Source organism: Trachypithecus francoisi, unplaced genomic scaffold (genome assembly GCF_009764315.1).
Source record: "Trachypithecus francoisi isolate TF-2019V2 unplaced genomic scaffold, Tfra_2.0 Contig01440, whole genome shotgun sequence".
NCBI classification, from domain to species: domain Eukaryota; kingdom Metazoa; phylum Chordata; class Mammalia; order Primates; family Cercopithecidae; genus Trachypithecus; species Trachypithecus francoisi.
The window spans coordinates 28,080,084-28,092,839 of NW_022681431.1; positions in this window are offsets into that span (position 1 = coordinate 28,080,084).

Consider the following 12,756-nt stretch of genomic DNA (forward strand, 5'->3'; position numbering starts at 1 on the left):
ATATGCTTTCATAATAAATAAAAATGCATAAGATATAATAAATCTTGCTTCATTTATAACTGTAATCAAATATTTCTTTAGATGAGACCTACTCTAAACTGCTTTCAGCAGGGCTAATAGACTCCTATACTTTCCCTTTGTTAATGTGAGACTTTTTCATAATTACCTCTTTACTTGTCTATATTCTCATTACATGATAAGCTTCTTGATGCCAGGGACACTCTATATTGTTTACCAGATGTATGCATCCCACCTGCTTTTTTTTTTTTTTTTTTTGAGACAGGGTCTCACTGTGTCACCCAGGCTGGAGTGCAGTGGCATGATCTCAGCTCACAGCAGCCCTGACCTCCCAGACCTAAGTGATCCTCCTACCTCAGCCCCCTAAGTAGCTGAGACTACAGTTGTGCACCAACATGCTCAGCCAATTTTTATATTTTTTGTAGAGACAGGGTCTTGCTATGTTGCCCAGGCTGGTCTTGAACTCCTGAGCTCAAGTTATGTCTGTACCTTATCTTTGGAATATATGATAATCCCAGCACTTTGGAAAGCCAAAGTGCTGGCATGAACATATTTAATAATAGAATCCTAAGAAGCTAGGGCCTGAGAGGAACTTAAGAATTATCAAAGCCAAGCTCTTCATTTTAAAGATGGCAACACTGAGGCACAGAAGGGTGAAATAACTTAACGATGATCACACGATTAGTTGATTAACAATGGGAGAAAAAATTTTTGATGACTCGTCTTTGTTATTTTTGCTCTACTTGGAGTAGACTAGGTGGGAGGAAAAAATAATTTTGGAAGGAAAAGGGGAGGAAATGAAATGACTGGGGAGGAATTCATGATATTGCAAATGGTCAGCCAGAAATCAAGTATGTTACAGAAGATGAGAGGAAGAGGCCTGGCGTGGTGGCTAACTCCTGTAATCCCAGCATTTTGGGAGACTGAGGTGGGCGGATCACGAGGTCAGGATATCGAGACCATTCTTGCTAACACAGTGAAACCCCGTCTCTCCTTAAAATACCAAAAAATTAGCCAGGCGTGGTGGCAGGTGCTTGTGGTCCCAGCTACTCCGGAGGCTGAGGCAGGAGAATGGCGTGAACCCAGGAGGCGGAGCTTGCAGTGAGCTGAGATCACTGAGTAGCTGAGACTACAGACGCCCACCACCACGGCCAGCTAATTTTTTGTATTTTTAGTAGAGACGGGGTTTCACCATGTTGGCCAGGCTGGTCTCGATCTCCTGACCTCAGGTGATCCACCCACCTCGGCCTCCCGAAGTGCTGTGATTACAGGAGTGGGCCACCGTGCCTGGCCTGCTAAGTATCTTGTATTGGCTCCAGGTCAAGATGCTATCTATCTTGTGTTCTCCCACCTGCAGCACTGAAAGGCTACACTTCAGGGCCCACAACCCTGGAAAGGCTACACTTCAGGCACATCAGGCATTTCTCTCTTCCAGAGTTGGTTTCACCTAATTAATACTGACATGCAGAGAGTCTCTGGTTGCTAAAGAAAGACCCTGCAGTCATGCCTTCTCCTTTAGAACATCACCTTTATTCTGATAATAAGGGAGAGAGGGAAAGAGGGGAAGTGAGGGGCATCATCATAGAAATTGCACCCACTGCTGCCTTGTAGGTGAGAGAGGGAGTGACACTGGACTCCATGTGCTCCTACAGAGGGTGTGAACACTAGCTCCAGAGTCCCTTTTGTGTTTCCACATAATAGAAACCAAGGGACCAGTACAGTGGCTCACAGCTGTAATCGCAGCACTATGGAGTCTGAAGTGGGTGGATCATGAGGTCAGGAGTTCGAGACCAGCCTAACCAATACGGTGAAACCCCGTCTCTACTAAAATACAAAATTTAGCCATGCATGGTGGCATGTGCCTGTAATCCCAGCTGCTTGTGAGGCTAAGGGAGGAGAATGATTTGAACTTCGGAGGCAGAGGTTGCAGTGAGCCAAGATCGCACCACTGCACTCCAGCCTGGGTGACAGAGTGAGACTCTGTCTCAAAAAAAAAAAAAAAAAGAAAGAAACCAAGATTCCTGAATTACTCTAATTAAATCATCTCTGGAGTGGGAAAGGCACCACAAAATGCTTGGTATGTTTCATGAGCCTGCTGCTTTGTCTGCACTCTCCCGCCCCTATCCTATGCATTTTCTGCATATTGCAGTGAGTGCTCCTCCAGGGGTAGGATGAGATCACCAGATGGTGAAGGTGGTAACCTATCACAGTACATGGTTTTAATGAGATGTAATATGTTTTAAGTAACATGGTTCCTATTTGAGCGAAATTAAAGATAATTCTATCCCTGTCTGTGTCATGGGAAAAACAGAAATTCATAGCGGTAGTGGGGCATGCTGGCTCATGCTTATAATCCCTGCACTTTGGGAGGCCGGGTGGGGGACCAGATAACTTGAGGTCAGGAGTTTGAGACCAGCCTGGCCAACATGGTGAAACCGTGTCTCTAACAAAAACACAAAAAGTAGCAGGGAATGGTGGCGGGTGCCTGTAATCCCAGCTACTCAGGAGACTGGGGCAGGAGAATCACTTGAATCCAGGAGGCAGAGGTTGCAGTGAGTCAAGATCATACCACTGCACTCCAGCCTGGGAGACAGAGTGAACCTCCTTCTCAAAAAAAAAAAGAAAGAATGAAAGAAAGAAATTCATGGTAGTGTATTTCTTCAAGGTTGTTTTCCATAAGTAAGGGTAATTTAGCTTAAAATATGTATCGTTTTCATACCAAGGTTCAACAAAGTATTCTTTAGCCCTTGTCTTTTATAATTCAGTTTTGTATATTAAATGTTGAAATTATTTATGTATTATTTAGTCCTGTTTTTCACTCTACTATATTAAATATAATCTCACAAGGAAATAAGAAATATTTTTCTCAGTTCACACCACTCTGAACTTCTCATGCCCTTTAAACAAGAGCTAGTGTAGTCAAGCAGTTGTAATGGTCAACCACGAAATGGAAATTAAAATTTGCTCATTTCCACATAATTGTTTTATGTCAATAAACAATAAACAATTAAAAGGTCAGAAGTTCACACAAGCCAAAAATTTTTCATATAAACATACACTTAATGGTTTCTAAGATTCTTGCCAAATATGAGACAAAATGACCCACGCAGGCAGAAATTCCATCTCCAGAGCCTCTGGGAAATAGCAAACTTGTATTTAGAACTCACACCATCAATTACTGCTCCTAATGGTCTTTATATGTAGTCACTTAATCTTTAAAGCAATTCTATATATTATTACTCTCCTCATTTTACATATGAGGAAATTGAGATGCCAGAGGCCAAGAAATTTGTTCAAGAATATGACAAGGAACAGACAACGCTAGAGTATAAATTTGCATAGTCAGGCTCTAAATATGAGCTCTTAATTACTATAATATATAGGAGGCAATGTATCCAGCTTCTGTGGGAATACCTCTAGAGAAGGAGATGTCAATAACACATATACGGCTCAACTCACTTTTGCACAGACACTCTTTTAGTTGCTTGACATTTAAATATCAATAAAGTACTTTTTCTAATCTCAATTAGCTTACAGAGACAAGACATCATATTGTGTTTCTTTGGGGGTGATTACCTCTGTAATCGTTAGACTAACAAGAAAATAATGTGTGATAGAGGCACAAAATAGAAAATGATTCTTTCTGTTTGAAAAGTTGAGAAATGTTGTTTACAGGAGGTAAGTTTGATACTTAACTTTAAAGTTGAATTGATCGGTATACCTTCATTGAAAATTTTCTCCTGAATGCCCAGCATTAAATAAACAAGCAAACATATAACTTTGCTTGTCGATCTAGCCTCATATATAATGCAAGAAGTAAACATAAAAATATCAGTGCTGTAAATGAGCATCAGAATCATCTAATATATGGAATCTTCTGGGAGAGCTACTTTTTTAAACTATAAATTAATAATGATAGCTAATAATTACTTAATTCTTTCATATGCCTCTTACTGTCCTAAAATATACATTAATCACTTGATCGAAACAATGAATCTAGAGACAGCTACTATTACTAGTACTCCTTTTTCCTATATGGGAATTGATACCCAATGTAGTTCAGTAGTTTCCAAGAGCCACATGGCTATGACAAAGTAAAAGATTGAACCTAGGCAATCTGACTACAGAATATTTCAAACTACTACACAGTACAATCTCCTCTCTTGCAAAATTTTCTTTTACAAGGGAGCTAGGTTTCTTTTGAACTTTGCTATCACAGTATAGGATAATTGACTGCCCAACTCTTTCCTCAAATTCCCAACTCATGCATGACTTTTTATTATGTTGTAGTAATAAAGGAGCAGTGGAGGTAGAGTGGAAGAAGATTTATTTTTGTCCTCATTACTGCCATGTGGAGCAAGGGCCCAAGTTTTTGAAATCAAGAGCTCAGAGGCATAGCCCTGGCCTTGGAAGATGCCCTGGAGACGCTGAGGTGATTGCACTTTTGCCATAGGAGTGGCATCCAGAGACCTGAGCCCAATGAATGTAGAGGCTGGTGCCTGGAAATAGTGTGACTTGCCACAGAAAGAAGATGGAAAATTTTAAAGTTGGAAATCTGCCTGGTAAGGGATCATTTGCTGGTGTCTGCAAAACTGAGTCCATACACACTAGTTTGGAAATTTCGGTCCAGATGATAGTTAAGAAAGCAATGAGAATACAGAGAGTCCACAATGAGAGGAAAATGCACTGCCAGTTGAAACATCCTCCTACACTGGAGCTTTATAAATATTTTAAAGACAAGGATTGGATTAGACTTGATATTAGAAATGTACCGTAATACAGAAGGCAACACACACCTAAAGAACAGAATCATCGCAAGAATGTTGCATTTTCATTATTATGGTAAGTACACTGGTAACTTCTTTTCTAACCTTGTATGCATAATGTAACCTCAAGGCTGACAATTTGGGGCTAGCAACTCAATTGGAAAATTCTCTATTGTAAAATTCCTAACTATGTTTCCCTAGAAATTGCAAAGTGCACATGTACTTGCTTTTAATGTTTGGTCCATGGGCTGAATGCTTTGTGCATTACTTTTTTTTTTTTTTTTTTTGACAGAGTCTCACTGTGTTGCCCAGGCTGGAGTACAGTGGCATGATCTTGGCTCACTGCAATCTCTGCCTCCCAGGTTCAAGCGATTCTTCCGCCACAGCCTCCCAAGTAACTAGGATTACAGTTGCTCACCACCACACCCAGCTAATTTTTGTACTTTTAGTAGAGACGGGGTTTCACCATGTTGGCCGGGCTGTCCTCAAACTCCTGACTTCAAGTGATCCACCTGCTTTGGCCTCCCAAAATGCTGGGATTACAGGAGTAAGCCACCGTGCCCAGCCTATGCATTACTTTTGAGGCCACATTTGGCAATGGCACAGTCAAGAACACTAAATGAAGTAGTATTGGCAGATTATGAAATGGCAGTTGTTTTGGAAGACAGCAAACCTCAAGTATGAAACCACCATTGAGTTTTCAGATATGTACATTATGAAGTATTATACCTTCTTTAACTATGTGCAAGTTAAAATCAGTCATAACTGAAAATCAAAAGGGCGATAGTGAACATACTTCATTCAGAAGAAGTATCCACAAAACTTCTAATAGAGGTCTTAGTATATCCAGGGATGGAGATATGTTTACAATGTATTTATCCACATGATGGAAGTTTTCCCTTGCTGATAGAAGGCATCCACCTACTAACAGTAAGTACAGGTTTAACAATATATCAGAAACATACTGGAGGAAATATGAATATGCTTCCAGATTTATTCTACCTACAGGTTCTGTCTCTATTTTATAAGGCCATCTATTTTACAAGGTACTGTAAATGCATTTTGATGAAAAAAAATTACCCTGCTATTGATTTTGAGGTCTGGTATTATGATAGAGCAAATACTATCCAAAAGAGATTTAATTCAAGTCATTGCAAAATCTTGGAAAATTTGTGAGAAATCTTACACATTGAAAGGAGGAAGTAAAGTTGGTAGCTTGAAAATGTGTTCCACTGTGAACAATTCTCTGCAAATCTACCCCCAAAAGTCAAGGATGCTGACAGGCTGAAGAAAGAGGCTGGCAATTCTAGTTTCTCAGAAAAAGAAAAATTAATAGGGACTTATGAACAGAAGCCATTTGAGATGAGATGCCCTGAGATGAGTTGGTGGATCCTCACACTGTTATCCCCAGACCCAGGGCTTATATACCATAGGGAAAGACAATTACAGTAATTTGTTTAACCGCAGGATTTACAGCAAGTACATGCTCTTAAGAGTAGATTAAGTAGTAACCTTAGAGGCATTCCTAGAACTGGAGTTAATCAGAAGTCAACATGGTGGATTAGCATCCAAGATGGAGTTGCTTTAGCCTCCACAAAGAGAAAATGAAAAAATATTTGGTCAATGCTAATTAGGCATGTTCCATTTGTTTGAAACTGAAATCTATAATTTCCAAAGAAGACAATAAAAGTGGAAGTCGTCCTTCCTTTTTGGTATTCATAGACAATCTGGCAATGTTAGGCCCCTAAGGGCTTATCTCCTCCTCCTTCTGTGGGTCAAACTTTGCAGTGAGAGGAATGACATCTTTTAAAAGAATAATCATGACTAGTTTAATCATGGCTAGTTCATCTTCTCTGCAATAAATACTCATATTTAACATATCTATTGTCATATTACAAAGAACATGATTGCACAGCTACAACTTTGGGCCAAACTCCTTTTCTGGCACTCTCAATGATTGTCTTCCAAAATCAGAACAGCTTTTGAATTCTGTTTTGTGGAAAATGTTGTTTGAGCGACATAGTAAACTCTGTGGATCTCTGTGGATACAGTTGAATGATGGCTCCCAATTTATCATGCAGGCAAGATTATATTCCAACAGTTATATTTCACAGAAAGGTAAAATAACTAGGTATAGAGAAAATGAAAAATTTCCAGTTTACATCAAACAGAAATTACAGTGTCTTTCATCTCTTTAAAGTTTTCTTATCAAAAATACTAGTTTTCATAGCTGGGCGAGGTGGCGGACGCCTGTAGTCCCAGCTACTCGGGAGGCTGAGGCAGAAGAATGGCGTAAACCCGGGAGGCGGAGCTTGCAGTGAGCTGAGATCTGGTCACTGCACTCCAGCCTGGGTGACAGAGCAAGACTCCATCTCAAAAAAAAAAAAAAAATACTAGTTTTCATCAATTAAAACTTTATTTAGGTAGACATTTTTCATAAATAACTTTTTAATGGCTTAAAGGGAATGATTTTTCTGTAATATAACTTTCTATTTCAGGAAGCTTTTCTATGAGAACTTAAAACTATACCAAAGTATCTTTTTCTTTTGTTTTTGAGACAAAGTGTCACTTTGTCACTCAGACTGGAGTACAGTGGTGTGTTCCTAACTCACTGCAGCCTTGAATTCCTGGGCTCAACTGATCCTGCTACCTCAGGCTCCCATGTAGCTAGGACTACAGTCATGCACCACCACATGTGGCTAATTTTTTATATTTTTGTGGAGACATGGTCTGGCTGCATTGCCCAGGCTGGTCCCAAACTCCTGGCCTCAGGGGATCCTCCTGCATCAACCTCCCAAAGTGTTGGGATTACAGATGTGAGCAACCATGTCATCTCAAAACATGTGTATTTTAATGACACAACAAAGATCAAGGGAACTTTAGTCCTTACAATGTAATGATCAAAAAGTGAAATAGATAATCAACATAACATTGCTTGTAGACCATGCAAACAAACTTATTGCATTTGTATATTTGTAATGAACTGTTTTATAAAAACAAAATGTAAAATGTGTGTATTTTACTTGCACTTTTATTGTTTCCCTACTTCTTAGACATGGTAAGAACTATGGAAAAAAGATATGGGAGTTTGTGAAAATTTAAATAATTTGTATTTATATTACAAGAAACAGATATTAGAATGTGTTTGTTTTATATTTCTTTTGTAGCAGAATTTTCTAGCCAGGCATGATGGCTTACACCTGTAATTCCAGTACTTTGGGAGGCTGAGGTGGGACAATCACTTGAGCCCAAGAGTTTGAAATCAGCAAGGGCAACATAGTGAAACTCTTATCTCTACAAAAACTTCTCTGTCTATATCTATATCTATATAAAGGAATTTTGTGAGGAAAACTATATATTTTTTATATATATGAATTTTCTCAGGAAATATATCTGCAAATGAGTTTTATAAAATATAACATCACTTTATCCTTGATTTATTTCATTTAACAATTATTTTAAAGTAATATACTAATAAACTCATTTTAAAAAGTGCTATGACCATAAAACTATTAGAGATAACATAAGAGATAATCTAGGTAACCTTGGGTTTGGAGATAACTTTTTATATACAACACCAAAGGCACAATCAAAGAAAAAATAATGACAAGCTCTATATCACATATCAACATTAAAATGTGATCTGGGAAAGGCATCATCAAGAGAATAAAAAGACAAGCCACAGACTGGGAGAAAATATTTGCAAAAGACATATGTGATAAAAGACAATTATCAAAATATACAAATATGTCCCGACCTGCAGGACAGTCTAACGGGCCCTGGAAGGGGGAGTGGGAATGGAGGAGACAAGAAAACACGAGAAATGGAGACAAGACAAATAGCCTGATCAAGTCTCATTTAATGGTGGCAGTGCAATGCCTTATATAGGCTGGCAGGGGAAGAGGTTGGGCCTGGGCGGTAACGGGGGGCCGGGTTTTCTCAAATTACAATCCCGCATGCGCCGTTGGTTGGTAATTTTCCCGGGCGCAGGATCGCGCCTGCGCCGTAGGCTGCATGTCTTCCTGGGCGCAAAAAAGTTTGCGCACGTGGGGGAAAGGCTTGCGCACGCGGGAACAGTTTAAGTGCGCGCGGGAAAAGCTAGCGCGAGCGCGGGAAAGGTTAGCGCGCGCGCGGGAAAGGTTTGTAATGAAGAACCCGGAAATGTGCCATCTTGTCTCCGCTTTGCGGAGATCAAGCAACAGAGGTCGGCTAATTCCGGGCCTCATGGCTCCGGACACAAATAATTCTTAAAACTCAAAAACAAGAAAATGAACAACTCAGTTAAATAATGGACAAAAGATCTGAACAGAAACCCCATCCAAGAAGAAATACAAGTGGCAAGCATATGAAAATATGATCTACATCATATGCCATTAGGAAATTGCCAATGAAAACAATGAGATACCACTACATTTCTACTACATTGGTGAAAATCCCCAACACTGACAGCACTCAGTGCCGGTGAGGATATGGTGCAGTAGAAATCCACACTCATGCCGGTCACAGTGGCTCACGCCTGTAATCCCAGCACTTTGGGAGGCTGAGGTGGGTGGATCACGAGGTCAGGAGTTTGACATCAGCCTGACCAACATGATGAAACCCTGGTTCTACTAAAAATACAAAAATTAGCCAGGCGTGGTGGCACACGCCTGCTACTCGGGAGGCTGAGGCAGGAGAATTGCTTGAACCCGGGGGGTGGAGGTTGCAGTGAGCCGACAGCGCGCCACTGCGCTCCAGCCTGGGCGACAGAGTAAGACTCCAACTCAAAAAAAAAAAAAAAAAAGAGGCTGGAAGTGGTGTCTCACACCTGTAATCCCAGCACTTTGGGAGGCCAAGGTAGGGCAGATCACTAGAGGTAAGGAGTTGGAGACCAGCCTTTCCAGCATGACAAAACCCTGTCTCTACTAAAAATACAAAAATTAGCATGCTTGTAGTCCCAGTTACTCGGGAGGCTGAGACAGGAGAATTGCTTGAACCCAGGAGGCGGAGGCTGCAGTGAGCAGAGATCGCACCACTGCACTCCAGTCTGAATGACAGGGCGAGACTCTCTCAAAAAAAGGAAGGAAGGAAGGAAGGAAGGAAGGAGGGAAAGAAGGAAGGAAAATTCCATGATTGCAGTCTTTATGTATGTATGTATGTATTTATTTATTTATTATTAAGTATAGTAAAATAAGGAGGGATAGATGTCATGGAAAATGTCAAGAAGGTAAAAGGGTTAAAAAAAAAGGAGGGGCCGGGCGCGGTGGCTCAAGCCTGTAATCCCAGCACTTTGGGAGGCCGAGATGGGCGGATCACGAGGTCAGGGGATCGAGACCATCCTGGCGAACACGGTGAAACCCCGTCTCTACTAAAAAATACAAAAAACTAGCCGGGCGAGGTAGCGGGCGCCTGTAGTCCCAGCTACTCGGGAGGCTGAGGCAGGAGAATGGTGTAAACCCGGGAGGCGGAGCTTGCAGTGAGCTGAGAGCAGGCCACTGCACTCCAGCCCGGGCGACAGAGCGAGACTCCGTCTCAAAAAAAAAAAAAAAAAAACCAAAAACAAAAAAAACAAAAAAAAAGTAGGCTGCAATGTCAGATACTTGAAAAGTTAATCAAGGAAAGGACTTAAATGTCCCCATTGAATTTAGGAAGGAAGAAGTAATTAATGAACTGGACAAAAACACTCAGTGTACCAGTGTTATCGATTTAGAAACTGAAACTAAGTATATCTGATGTTGCTTTTAGGAAACAAGTAAATGATGCCCTAAAAAGTTCAACTGTGACCATATATTCTTTTTCTTTTTCTAATTTCTCCTTGGCCCATTTCCAAAAGGCCCTAATACCCCGACAGATAGAAATGGATCCCTTGCTGTGCACTGGTACTACTGTGACTCATGGAAAGCTGATCATGGAACACAAAACGCCAAAATTCCCAGCCTTACTGTTAGGAAAGAAAGTTTCTGAGCACAATTATATCTAGTCAACTTCCTCTTAGTAAGGAAGAGGCCAGGCAGGGCTTCATGTAGGGTATGGCCCTGTGTTCCTTACTGCAGGGTAAGTTTCTGAGGCTGGGAGTAAAGCAGTGTGACCGAAAGCAGTACAAAGTTCTACCTGACAGGCAGACACCAGTCCTACAAATATGAGGTCCATAATGAGACTAAGAGATCATCCATCCAACAAATATTTATTGAGTGCCAGATATTGGGCTTGTGGCTAACGGAAAATACAAAGTTGGGTTGGATATGGGTTCTGTTTTCAAGGAGCTTATAATCTAATAGGAAAGATGAGGTTACTACATTAGTAACAATCAGACCGGATAGAACTGGAAGTGTGATGCAAATGAGGTACAGATTGACTGTAGAATTTTGCAGAAAGAAAACAATTCTGAAGAAGTGTTCATGGAAGTATTAGCTTTTGAGATGTGTCTTAAAAGATAAGTGGGGTTTCTGTTGGAAACATTCAAAACTCTCTCTTCTAGCTATTTTAAAATATACAATATATTATTTACTATAGTCACCCTACTGTGCTATGAAACACTACAACTTATTCCTGCTACCTAACTATAATTTTGTACCCACTAACCAACCTCTCCCTGTCCCTCCTCCCCCTATTCATCCCATCCTCTGGTAACCACTGTTCTACTCTCCACTTCCCAAAACAAAGAAACGATCACTGTTTGGGTGATGGAGATGTCAATTACCCTGATTTGATCATTACACATTGCATACATATATAGAAATATCACATGCAACTCTTAAGTATATACCATTCTTATGTACCAAATACAAATAAAATTGAAAAAAAACCTTTGGCTGGGTGCGGTAGCTCATGCCAGCACTTTGGGAGGCTGAGGCAGGCGGATCACCTGAGGTCAAGAGTTCCAGACAGCCTGACCAACACAGTGAAATCCCACCTCTTCTAAAAATACAAAAATAAGCCTGATGTGGTGCCAGGGACCTGTAATCCCAGCTACTTAGGAGGCTGAGGCAGGAGAATCGCTTGAACCTGGAAGGCAGAGGCTACAGTGAGCTGAGATCGCTTCACTGCACTTCAGCCTGGGTGACAAAGCAAGACTCCATCTCAAAAAAAAAAAAAAAAAAGAAAAGAAAAGAAAAACTTTTTGTAGAGTAGAGATTCATCGTGGTGACTGTCAAGAAAATATTTTGCAAAGACAGTGTGAATAGCTAGACCAAAGAACAAAATACTAGTTATTTCAGGAGCAGTAAATCATTTTTGAGGGCTTGAGCAAAGGTCTTACTAGAAAGGTGCTTAGAGGTCAAATTTTGGACATAATGCCAGGTGAAGTGGCTCATGCCTGTAATCCCAGCACTTTGGGAGGCCAAGGCGGGTGGGTCTCCTGAGGTCAGGAGTTCGAGACCAGCCTGGTCAACATGGTGAAACCCCATCTCTACTAAAAATACAAAAAATTGGTGTGGCGGTGGGTGCCTATAATCCCAGTTACTTGGGAGACTGAGGCAGGATAATCGCTTGAACCTGTTGAACCTGGGAGGCAGAGGTTACATTGAGCAGAGATCACGCCACTGCACTCAAGTCAGAGAAACAGGAGCAAAACTCTAGGACTAGAGCTGAGGTATGCAAAAAAAAAAAAAAAAAAAAAAAGTCGAGTATTTAATTAAATAATTCGTTCAGCTGTAAAAAGTAAAGTAGAGGTTCCTCTTCAAAGACTTTCCTCCCCATCTCATTAGGAGTAAATAATAACTTCTCTTAGAAACAAAATTTATTCAAAGACCTGTGCTAACATTCTTAAATATCTGCTAGCCGTAATAAGCAAATCAATGTATGCTATGTTCTTAGCTCCCACAATTTAGCCTAAATATTTGCCCTGACATGGTTATACTGGTCCAAGCAAGCATTAGGTCATAGCCTGTTCATTTCCTGATTTAAAAGTGTTTTTATCTTTCTCAGTGTTCCACAGGTTACTTCCTCCTTCCTTTGTTCTCCTCTACCTTTGCCTCTTTTAAAAAGTTCTAAG